Source organism: Oratosquilla oratoria, unplaced genomic scaffold, assembly GCF_046742065.1.
Source record: "Oratosquilla oratoria isolate Oo_2021 unplaced genomic scaffold, ASM4674206v1 SCAFFOLD132, whole genome shotgun sequence".
NCBI lineage: Eukaryota > Metazoa > Arthropoda > Malacostraca > Stomatopoda > Squillidae > Oratosquilla > Oratosquilla oratoria.
In genome coordinates this window covers 67,628-79,946 of record NW_027467488.1, presented here as the reverse complement: position 1 = coordinate 79,946, position 12,319 = coordinate 67,628, and the positions used below count along the sequence as shown (strand labels likewise).

Sequence of the window (12,319 nt, the reverse complement as noted above, 5' to 3'; positions counted from 1 at the left end):
TGCTGATGTTCTGTGGAAGTCTATAGATGAACAACGTGAGCCGAGTGGAGACCAAGTCCAATATGTCCTTGATGGCAGCGCGCTACTCCATCGGATTCCCTGGCCAAGAGGTTCCACATATGATAGTGTGTGTGAGATTTATGTCAGATATGTGACACAGAAATATGGAGCTGCTGTCATTGTTTTTGATGGCTACAGAGATGAACCCACAACTAAAGATGCCACACAACAAAGAAGAACAGGAACCTGCTTTAGTTTGACCGTAAACTTTGGTGGTGACATGATCATCCAATCCAAGAAGGAGGACTTCCTGAACAACAAGACAAACAAACAGCGCTTCATACATTTTCTCAGCGACAAACTAGAAAGGGCTGGGTGCAGCACAGAACACGCAAAGCATGATGCTGATGTCCTCATTGTTCAAACAGCCCTTGCCTTTGCCAGAACAAGAGATACGGTTCTCATTGGTGACGACACAGATTTGTTGGTCCCACTGTTGTATCACGCTGATATGACCGCAAACGAACTGATTCTGGTATCAGAGTCAAAGCAAGCCACCAAATCGAGAAGGGTATGGTGCATAAAGCAGTCGAAAGAGTTGCTGGGTCCTCAGATTTGCGACCATCTGCTCTTTGTCCATGCTATTCTTGGCTGCGATACCACTAGTCGCCCGTTTGGATTGGGAAAAGGTTTGGCAGTGAAGAAGGTGAAGACTGATTCCCTGTTTCGTGAGCAATCAGAGATGTTCCACAAATCAGAGCAAACACTGGAGGACATAACTGCTGCAGGAGAGAAAGCTCTGGTATCACTGTACGGTGGTACCAGAGAGGAAGGACTGGACAGCTTAAGATACAAACGGTTCTGTGACGAGATTTCCAAGAGCACATCTTCCGTGGAACCACAAACTGTACCCCCAACATCAGCAGCTGCAAGATTCCATAGCCTCCGTGTCTATTACCAGGTAATGGAATGGAAAGGAACATGTGTCAACATGAAGCCACAAGATTGGTGATGGCACATTGTGGACAGAAGGTACATGCCTATACAGACAGATCAGCCCGCAGCACCACCGGAGATACTGGATGTCATCTGTTGTAGCTGCAAGAAAAACTGCAAAACAAGGAGGTGCACATGCCAAATATATGGTCTCCATTGCACTGCCGTGTGTAGAGAACGTCGTGGTACAAGTTGTTCTAACTCACAGGTGCCAGATTGATCAGATAATGTAGACGACGACGCTTAAGCCGGATACCGCAAAGTGGCACAACTGGAATTGACACTCTTGAAATTAATGTTGATGATCTGTTGTTGAAACATAGGCTTACTGTTGTTCATGAGTATGATAATAAACTTATCTCTGGCTACAATCATGTTTTCCTACATTTCAGTAGGCCCTAGGTTAAAAAAATGCACCGAAAATATAAAATGTTGGGCAAATACATTTCAAAAATAGACATTCTTTCCAGCATATTGGATTTTTGGCTATAAATTCTTTATCCAATAAAAATGTAACCTATTCCACGTGAATTCTTGTGTTCAAAAACCCCATTTTAGCACTTTAAATGACTCAATTATTACATCTAAATGCGGAGATATGGCAAATTATCGAAAATTGGCGGCCATATTGGATTTATGCAAATTAGACATATTTCCTCAACGTGGATTTCTTGGGACTTTTAGTCTGATGTTCTAGACACCTCATGGGCATGCCCTGTGGTGAAAACAATTCTGTTGCAATTTGTTCCAAGTTGGGCCCTAAAATGTGCTATATTGCCTGGACTACATCATTATTATTATTATTATTGTTATTATTATTATTATTATTACTATTACTATAATTATTGTTGTTGTTGTTATCAACATCATTATTTGTTTTATTTATCTTTTGCAGCCCAAAGCTGGGGCGTCGTTCAGTTGGGGATGTGGCGTCATGGGCGACTGTGCACCACGCACCCCTGGCAAGTCATCTTTTCTGTCATCACCTTGACTGTCACGATACTCTGTCTCTGACGGTTACAAAGACAAGAAGCCGCCAGCCACATCTCAGGTAAGCGAGCACTTAATGTATTATCACACTGGGATTCACTAACGCCGGATGTGAAAGTTTGTCTGAGTAAAAACGACTTCGGTTACAATATATATATATATATATATATATATATATATATATATATATATATATGTGTATATATTTGAAACCTCTAAATATCAAATTAACTTCGTTATAAATGGCTAAACTGAATGGTGTAATTAAGATTGTAAAGCTATACGCATGTTAGACATGTTGATGAAATGATTTCTGTAATTAGCAAAGTCTTGTTCTAGTTACTCAAATGGAGGTAGAATCATCCCAGATGTCGCAGGAGAAATAGCCCAGTGGTGTGATAACCTCTGAAGGAGAAGGCAGGAAGTTTCTGCAGTCCATAACTCTCGCCTCCATTCTTTACAGAATTCATAAACAGCTCAGATAATAGAGACGGAAACAAGTATTAGCATAAATAAAAATTCTGCCAAAATCTGATGCAAATGCGATCTCGCTATGACTTTCATTATTGATTATTGTTTTCCTTTTCAAAGATTTTCATTAATACTTTCTAAATACTTTAATGTTTTCTTTAATTATTTCTTTCATTGATGATGTAGGGATTGTATTGAAGAATAACACAGTATATTAAAGACCTCAAAAGGAGTTTGATATTTTATTGCACAATACAACGACAATGAGTAGTGTGAACGTAACATTTCGCAATATCTTGTCGAAATGTCTCGCAAGAAGGGTGACCGAGTGATGATATCTGAAACACTTCGCTCAACTGACGACATTGTGCAATAAAATGGAACCATGAAGGGGTAGGCAAATAGCACAATAAAACCATGTTGATATATTATATTGAGTCAATCATGTAGGTATGCTTTAGCATGCTGTCCTGACTTACCAGTTGTGTCGTCGATGTTGTGCCCAGTAACAAATAACTAAATTGTACAACATTTCATTTGTTTATTTTCTGTGCAACACTAAATTAGTTTTTTGATATAAGCCTTACTCATTGGTTTGCATCATGTCAACGGCAATAATTATTGTCGAGTGGTAGGCACTTGGAACTGGAAATGAGATCACAAGAACATGCATCATTCTTATATTTTATTTGTTTGCCGAAATGATTTACGTTGATTCATTATTATTATTATTATTATTATTTATTATTATTATTATTATTTGGGAACTGCATGCACGGGATATTGACAAAATATCGACAACTAAGAAATGGACTTTCATCAAATTTTCTTTAATGTTTTTTACAGCCCATTTGAATCTCAAGTTAACGCGTAACCACTGACAAAAATAAATAAGATAAATTATAATTGCCATGGGATTTGTCTTTATAACCTAAATCACGTGGAGTAGCATTGCATCAAAATGTATTTCTTTATCACAGGAATATCAAGGGGTCGACGTCGTCCTTATGACAGTAGTCCGTTGCGGAGCTCTACTCTGCACTTACCATCAATTCCGTACCCTTCACAGAATCGGCTCAAAGTATATATTAGGTAAGTATAGAAAACAATAACACGGTAAAGGAAACATGGACTGGAGGTGAAGCTTTATTCCTGACGTTTCGTCTAACGACTTTCTCAAAGGAATGAGCATACTAGAAACATACAGAGATTATAAACCCGCCTTATGGCTCAAGGGGGTGTACGAGCGTATAGCGCTGCGTCCTGATTGGCCCGCTGAGACAGCCAATCACGAAGCGCTATATTCGCTGAAGATTTGGCCCAGGTGAAGCTCCCAGCCTTATTGTTGAATATCAACAATAAGGCTGGGAGCTTCACCTGGGCCAAATCTTCAGCGAATATAGCGCTTCGTGATTGGCTGTCTCAGCGGGCCAATCAGGACGCAGCGCTATACGCTCGTACACCCCCTTGAGCCATAAGGCGGGTTTATAATCTCTGTATGTTTCTAGTATGCTCATTCCTTTGAGAAAGTCGTTAGACGAAACGTCAGGAATAAAGCTTCACCTCCAGTCCATGTTTCCTTTACCGTGTCTATACAACTTGTTCACATGGATTTTCAAAACAATAACACTATTACTTGAAAGGTTTTCCTCCAACATCTAGAACTTTTTCTACAGTAAAATAACTTTGGTAAACTATTTTGTTTTCTCAAAAATTGACAGAATGGCATTTGACTGATTTTTTCTGGAATCTGCCTAAGGTTAGGATTTGTCGTATGGATATGAAGTTAATTTTTCAAATCTTTAATCATCGAGTGATCTTGATTAGATAAAATTAAATTTAGTTCTTCACCACGTAAAATACATATTTAAAGAGAATATGAGATATTGTGTAAATAGTATTACTGTCGTTGAATTGTCGTTTGAAAACGTTCGTTTAAAGTCGTGTCTACAAAGTCAAAGATTCTCTATCAATATCCTTTGATTTAAACTTAGTACATTTCCCACAGATAAAATACATTGTGAATTGCAACTTTAAAAAGGAAAATTGGGAAAACAATTTGATGCCAACAATTCCGTAAAGAAGGGTAACATAGTAATGTTTTCTCGAAATATCGAGAACAGTTTGGGCTTTGGGAAATGTAGAGTTTGCAGGTCTGATCCAAACTTTCAATCCTGCATTCAACATATTCATTTGATATTCATGTTTTTGTATATTTCATGGTAAGTGATTGTAATTAACAGGAAAAAGATACATACATACATATACCAAAGGCTTTCTCCCCCTTACACAGGGGGTAGCCAAAAAGAAAAAGGCATAGAAACCACTCCCACCCATTCCATCCCCTATATATTCCACTCCCCTCCACCCTCCTCTCCCCCTCATATCTTGGCACCTCCTGGATGATGGGTTGTCCACTGCCCTCCCTGGGTCAGAAGCAGTGTCGCAAGACACAACACATCCAGAGCAAGGCTTGGTAAACGTTAAAAATCATAACAGCATAACTGAAAGCAAGTTTATGAGGAATGATGGAAAGGGTCGTGACGTAATTATGCTGCACTCCAAGTAAGTCACCTCTGGCTGTTGGGCCCTGCTGCTGTGGAAGCACAGCTTCTTGCTGCATCCCCAATTAATACTTTACAATAGAAACTTGATGTGAAACACATTTATTTGAAAAACAACATACACATGTATAATACCAAGGGCTATTTCCCCCTTATGAGGGATGTATCCAAAGTCAAAGTCATAAATCCACTCCCGCCCATTTCATCCCCACATCCACTCCACTTCCAATCACCACCCCTCCCTCCCTCTCTCTTTTCTTGGCTCCTCCTGGATGACGGGTCATCCCTGCATCTCGCCCACTACCCTGGGTAGGAAGCAGTGCAGCAAGACACAGCACATCCACAGCAAAGCTACTTCATTTATTTGTTGACCCTCCCTCCCTCCCTCTCCATCCCGTCATGCAGAAAAAGAGAAGACATGGAGAAATCCCTTCGGGCTGCATCAAAATGTCATTCACACGTACGTACTCCCAATCTTCCACCCACTCCCTTTCATTCATCACAGCATCATCCATACACAACCATTCTCCACTCACCCCTATCTTCTGTCTTCTCCCTTCCTTCCTTCCTTCCTCAACAGACATTCCCCTCTTCCCCAAAGCCCCTTTCACCCCAACCATCCATCTCATCCTAGGTCGCCCCCTTATGTTCACTCCTTCCACCTCTACCTTCCACACTCTTGTTACTAATCTTTCTTCACTTGTTCTTTCCTTGTGTCCAAACCATCTCGATGATACTCTTTCCTCAACCCTTTCATCTCCCAACTCCTTCTCCACCTTGCTCTCCTCCTCACCTCCTTGTTTCTCACTCTATCCAGCCTAGTAACCCCTACCATACTCCTCAGGCATTTCATCTCAAACACATTTAAAGTCTTCCTCTCTTATGTTCCATCTTTCTGCCCCTTACAGTACTGTCGGCACAATCACTTTTTCACACTACAATCTCCTCTTGGCATCCATTGCCAGATGTCTATTTCTTGTTACACTTTTTAATCCCCCAAAGCATTTCCTTGCTTCCCTTAATCTACACTCCACCTCCACTCCTCCCTTTCCTACCATATCCCCCCCCCCAAGTGTCTAAAGCTATCCACCCCCTCCAGCCTCTCTTCCTTAATACTTGGAAAAACAAAGTAATGCAATTACAAAAAAAAAGGGGGGGGCAAAAATTTCTTGATGGGCCGCATAAGAACCTTTGGCACGCAGGCATGCATGCATGCATGGGACCCACAGGCCATAGTTTGCCCTCCCTCCCCTGCAGCATGGCAAGGAACAAGGATAAGGTGCTGAGATGGGAGGGGCAGGGCATTAAATGGGTTTTGATGTAATTATATTAATGGATTTTAGTCTTGACTCAGCTACTTCTTTATAATGGACAAAGGACTTTTGTTATTTGTATATAATCGCATAACTTCCCTTTGACAAAAGCAGATTTATTCTCTTTGATACTCCAAAATGATCCTCTTTTTTTATTTCAGGTGCAAATCAGGAGTCCTGGAGAAAATGCTGTACAATTTGCCAAGATAGTTGCTGCTACACTTTTGGCCGGAGAACTGTCTCTGATGGCAGCGCTGGCAGCAGGGCACCTCGTCAAGAGTGATCTCATTCACAACCGTGCTGCCAAAGCCGCCGCCTCAGCTCCTGCTCCCGCTCCTCCTTGTGCCACAGTCATCACGCACCTCCCGACCACCCCCGCCACGCTACCCACGCCAACCACCACAGTCACATCAGCATCGCCTACGACGACCACGTCTACACTTACCTAGAAGGTGACCATCATGTCCAGCACAGACGCACCATCCACCACAGGCACACTTCCTCTCATTGCCCATCACAGTGACAGACCACCCTACATCGGGTACCACCGCAAGTCCGCTTCCCGCTACCCCGTCCCCACCCCCTGCAGCAGCAGCAACACCGACTCTCCTATCTGTGGTATCGGCCGCAGCTGTGTCCCCAGAGACGACCACATCCATCCTGCACGGATACAAACATGACTCCGGACACAAGTTCTCCCACGAGTGTTGTCACGCCCCCGGAGGACGCGTCACCGGGAACTGGAACTCCCGTCGCAGTGTCTTGTTGCAAGAGAGAAGGGGGGGCCCTGGCAGGTCAACCAAAGAGAACCTTCAGAACCTGAAAGCAGGCAGGCTTCAGTGTCGTTCGCCCAGCACCGTATCCTCCTCCTCCTCCTACCCTTCTGCGGCAACCGCGGTCACTCCCGACGTTTGCGCAACCAACCTCTGCACGTGAACCAAAGTAAGCCCAGGAGCAGCAGCATTAGATTGCTGTCGTGACTGTAGAGTCGTCAGCACAATAATCCTGTGACATCCATCTCTCAGCACATGCTAACAACATGTGCATTCCTTACTCTTGGAACTATTAACTGAACATTGGATTGCTTGGTAAATTCGTGTTTGGATCAGTGTGTATGACACAAATTTATACCCCTGTAAATTGAGTTAGTCACAAATGTCTGACTGTATATTACAAGAGCTTATGTATATATTGGCACTGTGTATGTGTATATATATGATCAGTAAGTTGGATAAGTTGATTATCCAGTGCAGCAGATAAGAGTAATGTACAGGAATTGCGTGAGAATGTGTGAGAGATAGTGCTGTTTTGCTGTAGGCGTAGCTAATGTGTCGTGAGGATTTGATGTCTTCCCAGTAAATGCAAAGCAGACAAGAGTAGGACATAGACCAACAAGTAACGAGTCATATGGCAATGGGATTTAATGAACCAGACCCTTGGTCCAACTCACCAGTGGCGGCAGGGTTCGAACCTCCGTCACGCCGACCTCTGCTGCAAGTAGTGACTTTGTAACCCACTCGTCCAGATGAGGATCCATCTGACATCAGACTCATCCTCTCCTAACAAGAGGACGATTTAGAATCTGAATTGATAAAAAGAAAAAAATGACTTGAAAAAGTGAAACGAGTCGGCACACGTACGAAAAAGGATGCCACAGGTGATTAAATTCAAGCTGACAACAACAGACAAGGATCACTTTCATTTTTAGTTCCCTCAGTTTTTACTGGACTTGTGGCAGATTACAACATGTGTACGTTGAGTAATCATGCCTCGTATGCTCAAAGTACCTTCCAGGTCCTTGCACAGTTTGCCGTAAACATGCTCCTCGACAATAGGATAAGGCAGCTGAATCCACTTAACCAAATAAAGTGGAAACCATTTGTTTTGTTATCAGTGTGGAGAAGCTATGTTGAAATAATTAACCCCTGTCTTGCACTACGGTATTTAGAAGATATTTGTTCCAGATTCTTCCTTCTTCATCTCTTTCTTCTTTAATTAAGGTTGGCCTTCAGCAGGCAATGAAAAGGGTTTTGACGGGTCGTCGTGGGCCAGCCAGCTTTGAACCAGCTCAGCACCTTGGCGTCATAAATTCTGTGCAAAATACGTTAGCGAAGGGTTTAAACGTAATGTGGTCTTGCAGTGCTACTCGTCATGGAGCACATCATTAGAAAACTAGATTGACGACGACTAACGGCAGCACTCGTGAATTCGAACCATTTTCCCGTTGAAAAGGCACAAGGTGCTGTGCTTGTTACGCAGAAAGCTAGTTTTGGTCACGACTTACGATGCACAGCATGAATAGGTGCTGGTCCGAAAGTAAATCATTCAAGCGACTTCACACTGTGTCTGTCTTGGTACCGATCGTGCTCAGGACTTTAGCTCGTCGTGTTTTCATGGAGATTGTATAAAATGTAGTGCATTAATTCCAGCACGGGTCACAAGTTTGCTCATCGTCAATTTGATTTTGATTTGGTTTAACGTCGTCACAAAACCCTCGCATCAGGAGGCTAGGGCTTGGTAGTGTAGAAATTAATGAACCATGTACTTGGTGTGCTGTGATGCATGGGGAGGTGGGGGGGATGGAGGGTGAGAGAGTATGTGTGAGAAATAAATTGACACAGCCCAAAGGGATTTCTCCCCGTCTTCTCCTTTTCTGCATGAGGGGGACGGGGAGGGAGGGGGGGTTGCCAATTTAATGAAGCGCTCTTGCTATGTCTTGCGACACTGCCTCTGACCCATGGCAGTGGACAGGTTGCAGGGATGACCCGTCATCATGCAGGAGGTGCCAAGATGTGAGAGAGGGAGGGCAGAGGGTGGAGTGTGTAGGGGATGGAATGGGTGGGAGTGGTTTCTATGCCTTTTTCTTTTTGGCTACCTCCCATGTTAGGGGAAAAAAAGCCTTTGGAATATGTATGTACAGTACGTGCTTGATCCTACTCGCTGGTGGCAGGGCTCGAAGCACCGTCCCGTCCCGTCCCGGCGATCGGTGCCTCGTGTAGCAACACCCTAATTAATTAACCCGCTCAGCCAGCCAGCCAAGCAGCCAGCGTCCTACTTATTGTATGTATGGTATTTCAAACCACTTGAGGAGAGGGGTGATTCGCCTTTGTATCTGAAAGTTCAGTACATCTGAAAGTATTTCTTGGAAGATGCTTGCTGGCCAAGTGTATTAGAGCATCGCAAATAATCAACGACGTTGCTATATGAAGGATATTTTTCTACAATGTTTTTTTTTATCCGGTCAGAAGAGTCACGATATTTCTTTCTTTGTGGTTGAGATGAAGTACCAGCCAAGTATTGATTGACTTTGACTTCATTATAGTTTTGTTCTTTCTTCAGACAGTCGAAAAAAATCCAAATATTAGGGTGGTGTCCAGCAACCTGTCTCAAATGTCCTATGCCATAGTTTTAAAAAGTACTAATTTGTCATTTTTGATAGTTCTGGCATTAAAGAATTTGAACTATTCTTAATAAATACGAAAAGAAATTCTACCTTGTTTTTGTAGTATCCTAAATAAAGGCTATGGCAGTAACTATTTCATTATCAAAGGTAAAGTGTGCTAAATCAAGGAACAAAACTATAATGAAGTCAAAGTCGATCAATACTTGGCTGGTACTTCATCTCGACTACAAAGAAAGAAATATCCTGACTCTTCTGAACGGATAAAGAACACTTTAGAAAGATATCCTTCATATATAGCAACGCCGTTGATTATTTGCGGGCAATAGCCCATAACCTAGCTTTCTAATTTTAAGTAAACCAATTTAGAGTTCTAAGTTTAAACTAATTTGTCATTTTCAATAGTTCTGTCATTAATTTTTTTAACTATCCTTGATAAATACTACGAAAAGAAATTCTTCATCCTAAATAAAGGTTATGAAAGTAATGATTTCATTATCAAAGGTAAAAGTATGCTAAATCAAGGATGAAAACACAACCTAGTTATATATTTCAAATTAGAATATTTTTTATTTTTCGATGAATTGTTGTCGGTGAATTCGCCGGATGCCAAAATATATATTATTATTTTCATTATTTTACATTTCTTATCGTTAAGGGGTTTTTCGTTACAAATAGTTTGATATTTTAATAATTGTCGTCAAACATGCGTGGCATCTAGGTGCAGACTTGCAAATCCAATATGGCTGACCTCCATGAGGGTTATCAATCACACTGGGCTATTTTTCCTCCGACATCCTACTTCCAACCTCCATTTGAATATAACTAGAATAATTATGACTTCGCTTATTACAGAAACCTAGACATCCCTAAGAACAATTGAACAGTATGTCTAACATCCGTATCTTGGTTTACACAATCTCTTCGTTCATCCTTCATCTTTGCTAGATGTAACGGAAATATTATTTGAATTTTGTAACCGAAGTCGTTTTTGACTCGAACGAACTCCCAACGGTCGTCGGCGCCCAGTGGGATAAGAACATAAGAACGAGGAAGACTGCAAGAGACCATGTGGCCTACACTAGGCAGTTCCATGTCCATTACCACCTGTCATCCCCATGCATAAAGTTGTCTAACCGTTTCTTAAAACAGCTTAATCTAAATTTGTCCAGTTTAAATCCATTACTGCGAGTCCTGACCTGTTGTCTTGATATGATGACCTTGCCTGTGTCGAATCCATGACAGAGTGCCATAAGGTCATAATCCCATTGGTAAAAATCCCACGCCAATTAACCTTGGCCTATATTCATGAATGGATTTATCAAATTAAATTATACTTTAACATATAGTGTTTATTAATATTAACATCCTGGAATATTATGTGTGGGATTATGAACAATGGGATAATATTGACTATGGCATTTTGATTCGCGGGATTTTGATATATGGTTATGAAATTTAATTTTTCAAATCTCCAAACAACAAATTATCTTTCCGTCATATGCTGTAGAATATGTCCTCAGAGACGTCTAGATGTCTGCAACGGAAGTCATATTGTCGTTATTCAAATGGAGGTTGAAAGTACATTTGCTATTGTGTTTGCGAATTTTGATGATTAACATTATATCATCTTGATACTTGGTATCTTTGTAATTACTTTTGTCGATTAATTTGCAATATTAGGTTCTTTAGGGAAGAAGGAATCAAATGAAGACATTGTATTTAATGTAGATACTTTGCAGTACACGGAATGCGCCAAAAAGGGTGAGTTTGGACAAGAAAGATTTACATTTGGGTGGAAATATGTTGTCAGAAATATAATCTATGTGTAACAACTTAATCATACAACTGTGCTCATGCATGGATGACAAAAACACTAATTTTTAGATGCTCACATTGGGAAAGGCATCATTAATCCCACAATGCACCGCGCTCCATTGCCGTCATTATTTTCATGACGTCGATAGAAAACGCCATTTTTGTATATACCTGTAAACATTTTAAGTTTCCTGATTATCTCCATCGAGTTTTTGGTCCTCAAAATACAGAAATATGTTTTCATCGCCAAAAGTCAAGGAAAAAGTTGCCTACGCGCGATGACCATACACAAGGACCGAAAAATCTTCTCGAGCTCTCTGATGCCGACGTTATGACGTCATGTCGCATCAAAATCCATCATATTTTCTATATTTTTAAAGCATTTTTCTCTCCACGTGTTTAGAAAATTTCTCAGATTGTTTCGTTCAACACAATTGTCGAAATTCATCGTCTTTTAACGTTTCACTATACATGTATTTAAGGATTTTCTCAGAATGTTTCGCTCAGTTTCAAGTAAGAATACAATTGTCAAAATTCATCGTCTTTTCTATATTCTTAAAACATTTTTCTTAACACGGCTTTCTCTGAATGTTTCGTTCAGTGTTACGTAAGGCCACGTGCTGACCTGAAAATTTCGCCCCTTGATACCATGACATCTGATTTCCCTTTCATGTGGTCTTAAACTAGGCAAAAACACCGTCGATTTCCATCTTCAAACTAGGCAAAAACACCGTCGATTTCCATCTTCACATTTGGCCAAAATACCG

The 12,319-nt window shown here is 41.2% G+C and overlaps 1 protein-coding gene across 4 annotated transcripts in view; it reads left to right on the top strand.

The window, feature by feature from the left end:
- The window catches only part of LOC143022649 (uncharacterized), a 47,333-nt gene extending 36,172 nt beyond the window's left edge, over positions 1-11,161 (top strand). For 2 of the 4 annotated variants that reach the window (XM_076180970.1, XM_076180968.1), the window contains 3 exons: positions 1,892-2,047; positions 3,438-3,549; positions 6,496-11,161. The gene's annotated coding sequence lies outside the window, so the exon portion shown is untranslated. Of the gene's footprint in view, positions 1-1,891; positions 2,048-3,437; positions 3,550-6,495 lie in introns of those variants that run through there. The other 2 variants (XM_076180969.1, XM_076180971.1) reach the window with 2 other exon arrangements.
- The last annotated feature ends 1,158 nt before the right edge of the window (positions 11,162-12,319 follow it).